The sequence below is a fragment of the Aptenodytes patagonicus genome, chromosome 6, assembly GCF_965638725.1.
Source record: "Aptenodytes patagonicus chromosome 6, bAptPat1.pri.cur, whole genome shotgun sequence".
NCBI lineage: Eukaryota > Metazoa > Chordata > Aves > Sphenisciformes > Spheniscidae > Aptenodytes > Aptenodytes patagonicus.
This window is the reverse complement of record NC_134954.1, coordinates 76,048,962-76,061,018: the sequence shown is the minus strand read 5'-3', so window position 1 is coordinate 76,061,018 and position 12,057 is coordinate 76,048,962.

The window sequence follows — 12,057 nt, the reverse complement described above, 5'->3', positions numbered from 1 at the left end:
ATAGAGGCAATATTTTTCCGATAGACACGTAGGGATGGAATGGGAGAAATTCTACCTAAACTGAGAAGGTATGGATTTTTAAACAACATCTTGCCAATCTGTCACTGGTAACATTTTTTTAGTGCCTTTTGATGTTTTAGGGGGAAGCTTTAACAAAATTAATTCTTGGAAAACGGTTGAAACCTGGCAGAAAGGTTCGTTTCTCGTTGCAGTGACGTACTGCGCAGCCCACCTCACTGTGTCGACCGGGAACCGCCGCTGCGGCGTTTAGGAATGGCAGAGCTCCTGCTTGAGGCTGTATGCTGGAGCAGTGCCCGTGACTTCGGGAGATTTATGTGCTTTCTACCACCCTAGCTTTTGCCACTTAAAATTAATGTTTCAAATGTACCTGCACTCTGGACTGGATCACTGTTTGCCGTTGTCCGTCACGGCCTAGGGACCTGTTGAAATGTAAATTTAAAGTGCTGATGTCCTTGCATGAAGCCAATACAGCCTGTTCAGAGGTTTCATATGGATTTCTGTAATAGCACCAGGTTGGTGAAAAGTATTAACATCTCTAATCATATTTCCATAATACTGTAAGCTATAAAAAGCAGGGTGTTTTTTCAAAATTCACTGATGTTTTGGCATTTCATGAATTCTGCCCCACTCTGCGGTCCACACATTTGAATATAGTGTTCTAATATTTTTAATAGCCAAAATTATACATTTCATAATAATACGGTTCTTTAAATGTTTCTAAATCCAGGTGGTCCATGGAAATTAAACCCATAGATGTTTCCAGAATAGCAAAGCTTTGCAAAAATTTTGTGTAGCACACACAGCTCTGTGCAAGTAAGCTGTTAGCTAATTATGGTGTTTCAGATCAATCTTTCAGATGAAACCTCTTGAATTGGGGCTCTTACGTGGAAGAATGGGTTAAACTTTTACTGAGTGGGACGGTCAGTAGTATTAGTACTCCATGTTTCATCCTGACACACACACTCTAGGACATTATGGACTCTTTGTGGATGTTAATTGCCCAGTAAATAGGCTCTAATGCAATTTACCTGTTTGCATAACTTTTAGTCATTCCTGCTTGTGTTAAATAATGCAAGTCTTTGCCTCGTTTTATGGTCTGTTAGCTGAATGGTGGCGAATGTTTCTACTAGATTGCTAGTAGATTTTTTTTTTCTCATTTTGTGAGATGAACTTTTCAGAATTGCTTTAGCACTAGGGAAGGCGCTCAGAAGGAAACGGTCCGTCTTTCCAGAGCTCCCGGTGCTTGCAGACCCAGTTAGCTCTTGTTCCAAGAATGTTTGTGAACAACCAGGGTGGTGTGTCAAAATATGCATTAAAACCAGTGCTTTAGAACAATTAACAACAAAAAGAACGTATCAAAGCGTGAAGTCTACTGAAGTGACAGAGCCGTCTTACAGGGTGACCTGCTGGTATGGGGTACCCGTGAACAAGTAGCCTGAGGAACTCCGAAAATGGCTCCAGCGTATTTCTGAACGTCTGCTCCTCGCAGCGTGATGCAGTTGCACAATCACAGCACTGCTTACCCATGCTGGAGTCGTAAATCATGAAACACAAATAGTTACTTAAAATAACACTGAACTAACTCAAGGAAATAATTTTAAAACAAAAAGTGCTGTAGTTTCAAAAGGAGAAGGCAACGGAATGCATTTCATCCCAAGTACACCGGCTCCTATGCTGACAGCAGGTATGGTCTCTGTTGTTAGCAGGACGGTTCGTGGTTGAGCAGGTTCATGATTGTTCAGAGGGGAGCAGAGGGAAGAGCGGTGTTTGCTGAGCAGTGCAAAGAAACCATCTCGATAGCAAAATGTGTGATGTTTGCAGCAATCTTGATGCATTAAGACTCATTAATGAAAACTTGATCAGTTGCTATACAAAATGCAAGATGATGAAGGGACACCATTAGCTTCTCTTATACCACTTTCAAAACGTGTTAACTTTTTTGCCTAAAATGGAGGCATCCTTTGAACTTCATGGGGAGAGTGATCAGCATGGTCTCTAGGGATTTTTCTTCCATTTTAAATTCACTCCTATGCACTTTTAATCTATATTATCCTTTGAAAGTATCTATGCCCTTGAAGTCTATCTCATAACTGTTCCTGGGGATTCTTTCCCTGTGACTGGGTTGCGTGGTGAAGGAATTTGGTGTCTGTGCAGAAGCTCCTCTGGGTCAGGAACCGTGCCAGACTAAAGTCGCGCTGTGAAATTAAAAACGTGTGCTTTTTGGCATAAGGCACTTTGGTGACCTGCTCTTGGGGCAGAGCTAGGAGACGTTTAGAGGAGGGTTTACTGGGTTACACGGTAGTGAACCGGTGATCAGGGACGGTGCTGCCTGCTCCTGGCTGCGGATCCGGCGCTGCTACCGCTGCACTGCTGGTGGCTGCTCGGGTGTTTCTTGAAGCTCTCCCCTGCTCTGGGGACCAAGGTGCGGTCTGAGCGTGTTGTGTCTGCTGAAATAAATGTGCTCCCTGCCTTTGCGAGGTTTGGGCGGCCGTTGCAGTGGCCTTACGCCACAGCACGCCCGGTTTTTATTTACACCGTGGTGTAATGAAATCGGGCAGGATGTGCAGGGGGGAGCTCACCGGCACAAGCCTGCGTTCCTCTGCAGTTCCTCTGTGGTCTGCCCTGGGGTACAGCCTGCTCCCCTTGCTTTTTTTAGTTTAATCTTGCTTCGGACACCAGTGTAACCACCATGAGTAACTTCTTTCTAGTTGTAAATGCCACTTGCTTTTTCCTATCCGTTTGGTCAGTCTTATGTGGTGATGCATTTTTAGGTTATGTTTTTTCAGCTTCCCTCCTGGAGTCTGAAAATTGTTGAGCAACCCTGGAATTTGAAAAAGACCCTTTTGGCGCCAGGCTGGGGAGGTGTGCGAGGGAGAGGATGCTCTGCGCAGCTGGACGCTGGTCTGATTCGGCTGCGCCTCTCAGGTCAGAGCTCCAGCCTCGGAAATACTTTAAATCTTTTCCTGTGCATATCTCATGGCATGAGATGTTATGGTCTGTTTGCCCTAGCTTTTCACTTAGCTCAATATTTTTGCACTGGTTTTCTTTTTTCTTTTGTTGTTGAGAGGTAAATGTGCATTTTAGCAAACGAGAGTTAAACATAACTGAGCCAAGGGGCTGATGTTGTTGTACTGGGCTTTAAGATGTCTGTAAACTGTATGCTCCTTTAAAAAAAAAAAAACAACCAACCCCCCCTTGTTTTAGTGACCTTTTCTCTCAATGTAGATTTGTCCTGTTCAAATTTAAGAGCAGAGGTCATACTGAGACACTTCTTTGCAGTTTTAGGGAGGCTTAGGTTTCTTGAGGGGTTACTAATGTTCCTGCTAATCTTTGCTTAAAGCACAAGTTCTTAAGCTCATAGAAATTTTCAAGCTCAAGGATGCTCAAGACCAGTCACCACATTTAGCCTCTCCTAATTGATGCTTCTAGTTTGGGGGAGTTACTAATTTTTTAAAATTCACTTCTAATAACAACCTAAAGCTTAACGCATGGAATATGAACTGAAAAGGAAACTTAATTAACATTTTCTCTAGCACCTAATTTTTTTTTTGTTTCCTGAACTGCTCCCTCCAAATACCCCATGAGAAATTCAAACTGTAATCTCTTTTGCACTTTGCTATTTTTATAGTAATTTGCACTTAACCAAGATCATTCCCTCATGTAATCCTATAATGAATCCTGTAATATTTTAGTCATTGTTATGTCACTTCTTTTGGGGAATACATTCAGGAATTAAAAATCAATTTGTTTAGAAGCATATCTAGTCCCTACAACAGGTCTTAACATGGAACAGAGCGAGATCCTCTCATGGACCCTATCTGCATGTATCTCCTGTGACCATTGATGGGCTCAAGGATGTCCCCAGCACATCCTTGCTAATGGGAAGGAAGTTTTTGTGTTTCTCATTGCTGTTGAGAATGGTATCTTACGAACTGCCTCACCACTACATGGACATGTTTAGCACCGCGACTTCTGTCTGTGGCAGGTAATGCTTCTGCAGGGCTCCCACCCGTGTGGTAGGTTTCATTGTGAGGACAGGTGGGAAGACGCTCTGTTGCATCATTTGTGGTCTACAGATACAGATGCACAAGCTCATTGTTGTGCAGTGGTGTGTGTTGATAAAGGTTATGGCTCAAAAATTCCTACTGTGGTTTAGTACCGGTTTTGTAAAGCTGTTCTTGGCCTGTGTGCAGAGCCCTGTGCCACTGCGCGTGGGTGCTACCAGCAGCAGCACTGGGAGTTGGTCTTCTCCTGTGAATCGGACGGCTGTTACCTTGGCAGTGCAAGCTGCGTGTCTGTGATTCAGAACGGTGTGGCAGGGGTCACCCTTATGTGCTGTGGTACCCCAATCCATGTGAAGCTTTTAGGGAAAGACATCCGTGTTCTGCTTTAACAGGCAGCACAATTTATGAATGTACGGGAAATAAGCGTAAAGAGGTACAATATATTTCTACAGAATATAAGAAATGTGCAATAAGTTGTAACCAAAGGCTCTGAATGTATTTTTGGCATAAATAGACTGAATGTATTTTGAATGTAGCTATTACATTTGTGTCTAAATCTGCTGTGGTTTTCAGTCCCCAAAGAGAAATGTGTAGTGTTTTGTCAATCTACAAACCAGTTTCTGAGTTGTCTGTTTTTTAAAGAAGCATTAATATTTTATCTGGAAGTACTGTAATATTTTGGAACTTAGTAGAGCAGTACAATGCTAAAATTCAACCTTCGTATTGTGAAATACCTAATCTAGTGTACACTGCAGCAAGTTATTTTTAAAACTATTGCTAAAGTTATTGCTTGATATTGCAGCTGCCCTGGATGTAAATAATTTGTTTAAATGTTGTATTTTGTATGCATATTTTACATACCGGTATACTTTCAGAAAGACGTGGCAATTTTAATAAATTAAGCACACTGCCATTGTGTTCCCGTGAAGTGTAAAACTATTTTTTTAATGTTCATTTTGTGAGGGGAAAAGGTTTGAGGGCTGTTTCAGGTAACTTGTAGACATTGGAGGTTTCAAACATGAACCAAAGCTCTTCCGCCAGCACGTGCACCCCAGCCCCTCACCCGGCTGTGGCTGCAGGTGTGCTGGGCAGGGGGATGCCCCCACTGAGCACGGGGCTCTCAGGGCTCTCGGGTCTCTGCGGAGACTGGGAAAGGACAAGTTCCTGCTGGGCACCACTTCCTCAGCTTCCCATTGCCGCTCCTGGCTGATGTTCTGGCAAATGGGGAACAAGTCATGTCTGGAGGGGCATCCTGCTTGCTTTCCGGACTCCTGTGCTGGTAGGGTGGCATGCAGCGAGGGTGCACAAGCTCTGCCATGCTGTTCCTCCTTGCACGTGCTCTTCCTGGTGTATAGCAGACATGGTCATGCATGAAACATCCAGCTTCTGCTTATGGCTATGTCGAACCCTTATCCTAGTAAAGGAGACAAACAGGTAGTAAGCACCGGTGCTGAACTGAAGCACTCTTGTGCCTCCCTGTCTGGGAAACGGCAGCTTCTCTCCCATGCTGGAGAGCAACCTTCCTGAGATAAGGGGTTGACGTCTTGTACCTGTAGGGAGGAGAGCCTGCTCTCGGCCTTAGCACGTTGTTCTTGCACCTGTGCTGATGTGAACTCTGGCTGAGCTCCCTTTCATAAAAGTCCCTGGATCCCATTCTCCCAGCTATTTAGGTTTTCAGTGGTGTAAATCTGAGTGAGACCTGCTCACATACAGGACTTCAATTCTGAAGCCTTGCTTGCTTGAAAATCCCCCTAACATAACTATAACCTAGGGATTTAAGCCAGGCTTTATTAAAATTTAAGGCATGTCAAAATGAAACCCACCCCGCTACTACCCAACAGTATCGAGAATTCCATGGCTTTTGAAGGATACCGTGGGCTTTTATTTTTTTCTTAAAATGACCGTTGTATTACAGGCAATTACTTGGGAGTTTGGTCCTTCTGCAACAGACAGTGGGATCATAAGTGTGCTCTCACTTTTTGGTAACTGGACATTTCAAGGAAGTTTTAATTGCCAGGTCTGGTGCTGGCTATGAAGTGCAGGTTCTGGTTGCTGTAAGGCAAGTGGTGGCTCTGTAGCGGGTCCCCAGCCGAACAGCAGCAGCCTGTGGCTCGTCTGTGAGCGTTGGCTGCCATCCCCTGGCCAGTGCCATGCCAGGCGGGTGTCCATTGCCCCGGAGAGCAAAATGCTGCACCTCCAGCAGCCTGAGAAATTCCTGCTTCCTCGGAGATTCCCGTTTCCAGCATGCATAGGAGGAGCAGCTCGCCCCTGTGAGCCAGATGGTTGCTTTCCTGCACGGGTGCTGGCCCTGCCTGCTGCATCCCGGCTCAGCGGCAGTCTCGGCACTTGGCACGCCAGCAAAATGCCAAGGGCTTTCATGTGGGGAGAGGTGTTCATGAGAAACTGCTCAGTGGAGGATTTGGGTCTAAGAAAGAAAGGGCTAATTCTTCATTTGCTTGTTATTAGGTAAAGCAACTCCACAGGAGTCATCGGTACAAACCTGGTAGCAAAGGAGAAGAGCAAGCTCACGAGTCCCTAAAGGTACAGGTTCACGTCCTGCAGAGGATGACTCCTCGCTCATTCCTTCTGCCCCGGTAACATGAGTGTGGGCAGAAACCCCGCAGGCATCTCGGCCTTAGAAGGATGGATGCTTTGGAAGCAGGCAGCTTTGCGTGAGCTCTGCTCCTAGGAAAGCTTCCCACCATTTTCTGTGCATTTTAGAGATGGTTAACAGTGAACTCAAATGTAAAGCCTTGCTGAGGCACCAACCGCTGCTCTTTTATTCGTAGGGATGCAACTCCTCTCTGAGCTCTGCAGCTGTCATGCTGTGAGCTGAATTCATAGTTCAGTTCCTCACAGTTTGAGGACTGGCCTTTCTTTGGAGACTGGAAGCAAGGGACTATATTTTAAGGTTCTGTCGCTTTAATATTAAAGAATTTACTTTAGATATTGTTATCCTTAATACCAGCATGAGTGTAGGATCTGCCATATGACTAGAACCTGGGCTCAAAGTAAACGTAAAGGAAACCGAAAGAAACCGGGATTTTTCCTTGCAATATCTTTATAAAGTTGGGTTTGTGTTTTTTTTTTTTTTTGTTGTTTTTTTTTTTTTGCAAATGACTTTCCAAAGCATTGCAATGGACTTTGTGTTTAAGTATGTTTATTATACTTTAATAAGCCCATGTTCCAGACCTGGTATATGTCCTACAAATGCATTATTCTCCTATCTCATGCTAAGTCTTTCAATAAAGCATCTGAGGGGAAGAGAGGGGTGCTTTCTGCACTCCAAAGGTGATGGTTATCGACTTGCTGAGAGATTTGCTTCAACTTGCTCACTGCTGGGGATGTTTGCTAGAACTCCAGATGCCCCCAGGAGCTGGGGAATACCCAGAAGCACTCTTGTTTCACAGCACTGCCCTAACAGTAGCACCTGCCTTTGCGGTTTGGAAATTTATTTCCAGTGAAACAGGGAACAAATCAGAGTGGGGTAAAAATCGGTGTGCTGACATTTCAGGTCCTCTCGTGGATGAAGTGGGAGCAGAGTGCGGGGAAACAGCCCTGTAAAGCCACCCTGTGCTGGTTTGTGGTGGCGATGGCACAGGCCAGCAACAGGCTTCGGGTTCAATGAGATTTACGTGATTTGTCTCATTCTCCTCTGGGCTGGACTGCAGTAGCTGAGAAGCCATAACTTACAGAACTGTGCTGCTGGAGGGATTTGGTCTAACTGGTGTCTCAGTACTAGCAAAATTATGGGAAAGTTTAATACGAAATTGATACTCAGCTGAGTTTTTGTAGTGGGGGGGAATGTAATACTAAAATCTATTTTCTTTTAAACCTTTTGAGATTATTTTGAAGAACAAATAAGATGGACACAGATGAAAATTATCTTTTAATGAGACAGGAATATAAATGGGATGCTACAACATGGCGGTATTGCAGTTGCCTGAGGATCTTCTGTTACGAACAAGCAGTTATTTGCTTGTGTGTACATGCAGTGAATGCCCTTTACCTGCTCCTGAGAGGGGGTAGAGCTGCTAAGCTGTGTGCCCCAAATCCACTCCAGTAATAGGTAGCAGAAATCTCCTTTAACAGGACAGTTTTGCTGTGAAACACATTGACCTACGTTTTGCCCCCGCTATCACAAACCTGGTGTTCTTTCTGAAACACCTGCCCAGTGGCGCACAGGACACAGCTGTGGTGAAATCCGGAGTGGCGGAGGGTCACCGCAACCTTGGAGTACACCCAGATGGCGGCAAGCAATCGACTGCATGTCTTTCAGGGTCCTTCCCTACCACGGATCGGCATAGCTCCCTCGCTGGGAGGACACCGAGCTCTGTATGAAAATATGCACAAACTGCTTATCTTTGTGTCTTCTTGTATGTATATAAAATTTCCCTGTAAGCGTTTATACACATACACACCTGTTCAGCTATATTCTACGGAAACATGCACATCTCTATACTGCATTGATAAAATTGAGGGGTTTGTTGGATTTTTTTTTTTTCCCTCCAACATTTATTTTCCTTCAATGTACTACTGAGCCCTTGGTATGTATTTGTTTAAAAACAAACTGTACAGATATTTGGCATATTTCTGGATTGCTGCTCATGTTTGATTCATTGTAAAACACCTTTCTGATTTCATTGGTAAGTTAAATGAGAGGTGCTGGAAATTTCCTGGCTATAAAAGAGTCACCAAGATTATTGCTCGGATGATTATCTTGCACTTCTGCAAGTGTTTGAAAATCTAATATAAAATAATGGAAACTAAAGTTATGTAGAGGTTAGGAATCTAAACTTTCAGGACAATTCCAACCCTCAGCAAGAGGCTTGTTGTTCAAGACTTCTTCAAAATCAGCCCTATGCTTCATATCTTGGTATTCTGAAAAATTTGTTTTGATTAGGAAAGCAGAGAAGAGCACAGGGGATATAGATCAGCAGCTATGCTGAGACACATGCGGGGTGTTACTCATTTGGGTACTCAAACCGTTATTCTGAGCCATTGCATGGCTTACCAGCTACTTGTCAAATGGAAAAGTTGGTAGTACAAAGGACTAGCTACTTAAAATAGCTCCTGTGGTTTGTCTACATGTTAAAGTGTGACAATACAAAACCTTATTCTCTTTTCATTAAATGCATATAAATCCTTCCTAAGTCTGTGATCGTCCACCCAATTATTTTAATGCAAAACCAGTCCTTTAATGTCACAACAGTTTTGGTTTCCTTTCAGAAAGCTAGAAGTTTGTAGTTCAAAGCAGCTGCGTAAAGAATAGGAGAAATGGTTAGAGCAGAGCCTGAATATCTGCAAGGAAGCGCAGGGCTGGAATGAGCACGGGAAAGCCAAGCCCAACCTATGGAGGTAACGACACCGAGAAAGCAGCAAGCTTGATTTGACAGATAATGTTGCAATCAAGCAGCAGCTACTCATCATGAACGAGCTATCCCAAAGGTGTCTCAGGTCTCAGCGTTGTGGTCCTTCAGGATGGTGCTGAGCACTGAATCCAGGCCTGAGGGCACGAGTCGGAGCTGTTGCAGGGCAGTGTGCACGAGCAGAGCTGGCAGTGCCAGCAGTGCCCAAGCTCCGTTTCAGACCAGCGCTGCTCCTGGGAAGTGCTGGAGAGGCCGGGACCTGCTCTGATGTGCGTTGGGGAGTCCCTCTGTGGACACCAGCACTAGAGATACTTTTGGGAACTGGGGTGCCTGTAAAGAGATGGGGAGCTCTGGGACTGGAGGGGGAGAGACGGGGATCGACCAAGGACTAGATGCCCATGGAGGAGCAAGGGAGCAGGTCTCTGGGGTCTGAGGATGGAAGATGAGGATTTTCTGCTTTCCCTCTACAGAAACTGGTAGGAGAAAAGGAGGGCCCTGCCAATGCGTTTTCTCTGCTCTTCCCTTTCCCATCAGCAGCTCCCTAGGACGATGGCTGTCAGCATGGAGGAACCAGTGCCGGTTGTCTGCCCAGAATGCGTCAGCACTGTGGGCACGTTGGAGGGGACATATGAACTATGAAAGTGTGTTCATAGCGCCGTATTGCTAGTCCTCCAACAGTAACAGTGTGTTAGAGAGGTTTAAAGTGCAAGATAAACATTATCTGATAGTGCTGCTTGGCACCTATATGTCTCTGAGTGTCCTTTGCTTGGGAGTTTAGTGCTGAGCTGGACTCGGCTGAAGACCCACAGAGGCCCTGCGTCGGTGGTGGGCAGCCACAAGAGCAGTGTTGATGCATGCTCCTGCTCTGCCTTTCCAGGGGGTTGCGAACAACTTCTCTACTGCACCATCCTGGGACTCCCACCTGCTCCTGGAGAGGACACGAGGCTGCCCATCACCCTTGCCCCAATGGCAGAGACAGCACCGTGCCGGGGAGGAGGGTGGAGTCGAGCATCCTTTGTGATCTCCCTGGACGCACGTGAGCATCTGCCGTGGGCAGCAGGGTCTGACTCATGCTTCTCTTCTGCCTTCGGCTCGGATTCGTGCAGATCTGGGTCTGGCCAGCAAGACAGTAGTCGGTCTGTGACGGACCGGGTGCGTGCAAGGGGCACGTGGCTGGCGGGGGTGCAGGGGTGCATGGCATCGCCCAGGGGCTGGGGCAGCACCTGGCCTGTTGGCGCCGATGCGGAGGGCGGCATGGGGCTGCTGGGGCAGCTCGGACCAAAGTCCCGCTCTTTGCTCTGATGGGAGATTTTATTTGTTTCTCCTCTCAGCTTGTTTGGAGATGAGTCACTTGGTTTCAGAAACGTATGAGAGGGTTGCCTGAGGAACTGAAATGCACTTTGTTTGTTTTTAAAGGCACTTAGCAGGGTGATTGTGAGCAGGAAAAGGGGAAGAGGCTTTGAGTCACCACAGTCCCCACATTACTCAGCGTGCTTTAGCAAGTAAGCAGATGCCATCCCCAAGATACAGCTTACTTTTCTCAGGAAAAAGGAGAGAGCTTTCCCCCTGCCATACATTGCTTTTTAAACTTTTTTTTTCTGAATGAGCACCACAGAGGAGGTGAGAGAGACATAAACTGTGAGCAGGGTCAGTGCCACCCCTTAACCCGGAGGGGTTCCCCCTGGATCTGTCGGAACGCTCATTCTCCTTCTCGGAGGCAAAGGATGGACATCTAAAATCATCCCCGTTGTGCTGCTGTGACATGCAACATATATCTGTCCCCGTCTGTCTGCCAGGAGAGCCATGGGGACAGCAGGGACTCCATGCATCAGCCACAAACCTTCCTCCAGGTGTGTGGACCAGATGTTTTCTGACAGGATATTTCTCTGTTGCAAGATGCTGGTTTTTTGAGGGATGAACGTATAAGATGGGAATGTACCAACATTTCAGCAATTCAGGGGAATGAGTGGATCCCCTGGAGCGGGGGGAGCCCCGTACTGCTGTTTTCCTGGCACTGGGAGTTCCTCTGCTCCAGCAAACGCCTTCCCGAGCCGGCCAGGAGGGCAGAGCACGAGGGAGCTTGCGTGTGACATGACAGTAGCAGCAGTTTAGTGTAAAGAGGGAACATTAACTGGAAACGTGAACTTCTGTGGCACTGATAGCACTTAAAGACTGAAATAGTTTGAGCTTGGGCCAGAAAATATATTTTTTTTTTCATTGCAGATATCTGCCAAATATAAAAATGTTTCAGTGGCCATATTTTAAATTGGTTATACTAAATAATATACACTAACGCTAACCCAGCCTTTGGCTGAAGAAAGGACTGATGTTCCTCAAGATCCCCAGGAAGACACAGGTAGGCAACGTCCTTTAAACAAACACTCCACAACGTCTGAAGGCTCACTCCCCGGGAGAGTTACAGGCCATTCATGGCAAGGCATCAGGACGGCTATGAAATAAGAATAAAACCAAAACCCCTTTCACTCTTATATCCCAAAGCATTGCCAATACTTCTTCAAAAGAGGAAAATACCATTTTCCTGCCTGCTGTATCACCAATATCTCCTGCAAAATCTGGGTTTTATCTGGCATTTGTCAGACTACAGGTTGGGTGTCAGGAAGCAGAAGTGTTGGTGTGCCAGCCTTCTCCTCTTTCTGGGTTGA